This window comes from Dermacentor andersoni, chromosome 7 (genome assembly GCF_023375885.2).
Source record: "Dermacentor andersoni chromosome 7, qqDerAnde1_hic_scaffold, whole genome shotgun sequence".
Classification (NCBI taxonomy): domain Eukaryota; kingdom Metazoa; phylum Arthropoda; class Arachnida; order Ixodida; family Ixodidae; genus Dermacentor; species Dermacentor andersoni.
In genome coordinates, this window is record NC_092820.1 from 43252563 (window position 1) to 43254585 (window position 2023).

At 50.8% G+C, this 2023-nt stretch overlaps 1 non-coding gene across 1 annotated transcript; it reads right to left on the reverse strand.

Moving 5' to 3' along the window:
* Positions 1-884: 884 nt before the first annotated feature.
* On the reverse strand, positions 885-959 carry TRNAS-AGA (transfer RNA serine (anticodon AGA)). Its single transcript has one exon. It is a non-coding gene; the product is annotated as a tRNA-Ser (tRNA).
* Between the last annotated feature and the right edge of the window lie 1064 nt (positions 960-2023).

A 2023-nucleotide genomic window follows, 5' to 3' on the forward strand; every position in this document is an offset into this window, starting at 1 on the left:
AATTATCCCTCTTTCAGCTTGAATTAGGGCCCCTGTATAGGTCAGTGTTATGGAAGCTTGTTATGCAAGCTTAGGTAAATGGCTTTTTTTAAGAATTTGTATGACGTTTGTGTGATACTTCTAACCGTTTGTGCGGGCCCCGAGATTTACACCGAGAAAAGAGGATCGACCTACTGCCCATCTTTACTTGTGCGGACATAGTTAGTGCACTACAGTAAACATTCTTCATGTCTTCATCATCGTCGGCGTCGTTGTCCGACTAACCATGTTCCCACAAGACTCAAGATGCAATCACGCTGAATGCCACAAAAAGACTCGAGGCGCGTCTGTTCCCGTTGATTCAAAGCAGATCCAAGCTAAATGAGAAAAACGGGTCTGGAGATGCAGTGAACTGAAACGACTGGTAACGAAAGCCAACCCGGCGCGCCGTCAATGGTATTTCGACTCCACCCACCGCAGCCTGTTCCACGGCACCGGGGACGAGACCAAGGTACAAAGGACGCGCCAGCCCCAAAGCAATTGGACGCAGACGCGAGCAGATGCAAAAAGTTCCCCAAATGGGGACTCCTCTGCCGACGTAGAGGGACGACGTGTACCTCTCTTTCTTCTTTCTGGAGACGCTACGGCGGCTTTGTCGGCCGGCGTAGTGGTTTGTTAGGGGCCAGCCGTCGGTTCCACGGTACTTGAAAACAAAGAGCCGAGCTCTAGCCGCCTGATCTGAGGAACACCATGAACTCGGTATCGGTGAGGAACTACGCGTATGTCGTGCTGCATAGAAGAATGGTGAATAAAGGGAAATCAGACATCCACCCTTTCGTAGCAATTGCTACAAAGGAAACCCATACGGGTTCCTCAAAGGAACGCCTCATAGTTGAAGAAAAATTCGTCTAGGTCCGGGACTCGAACCCGGGACCACCGCCTTTCTGGGGCAGCCGCTCTACCATCTGAGCTAACCAGGCGGCTGGCAGATGGCAGGGCGAAGTCGAATTTGTCGACAACACGAAGCAAAGGCAAGAGTTTGACTTAGTAGTTCTGCGGAAACCCGCAAGGTGGAGAGAAGTAATGAATAAAGGGAAATCAGACATCCACCCTTTCGTAGCAATTGCTACAAAGGAAACCCTCGCGGAAACCTTCTGCGGAAACCCACCTTGCGGGTTTCCGCAGAACTACTACGTCAAACTCCTGCCTTTGCTTCGTGTTGTCGACAAATTCGACTTCGCCCTGCCATCTGCTAGCCGCCTGGTTAGCTCAGATGGTAGAGCGGCTGCCCCGGAAAGGCAGTGGTCCCGGGTTCGAGTCACGGACCAGGACGAACTTTTCTTCAACTATGAGGCTTTCCTTTGAGGAACCCGTTTGGGTTTCCCTTGTAGCAATTGCTACGAAAGGGTGGATGTCTGATTTCCCTTTATTCATTACTTCTCTCCACCTTGCGGGTTTCCGCAGAACTACTACGTCATAGAAGAATGGTGTTGAGTGCGGAGAGACCACTTTGTTATCAGCGATGTGTTTCGTCTTTCTAGAAACTTACGGACATTTTTGTTTCACAGCAAGAGCAGGATCCGCGCGCTTCCCCGACGCCAGGGTTTCTCCATGGTTATGCCTGACTAAAGTTACGCATAGTGCCTCCTTCATTGCACGCGTGACGTCACTGCCTCATTCACTGAATCCCACGTGTCACTTGCTCTTCGGATGTCATCGGTGCTGCGTCTACAGCGATGCACTATCGATACAAAATCGTGAGTGTACAAAATAAGGCAAGCCTAGTGCCCGCGTCATTGAAAACGCCACGTCACTGTCTTCGTCACTGCCTCCCACGTGTAACTTGCTCTTCGGATGTCATTGGTGCTGTGTCTACTGCGATGCACTCTCGACGCCAAATCATGAATGTACAAAATGCCACATGCCTAGTGCACGCGTCATTGCACACGTCACGTCACTGCCTCTGTCACTACCTACCACGTGTCACTCGCTCTTTGGATGTCATTGGTGCGGCGTCTACTGTGATGCACTATCGATACGAAAT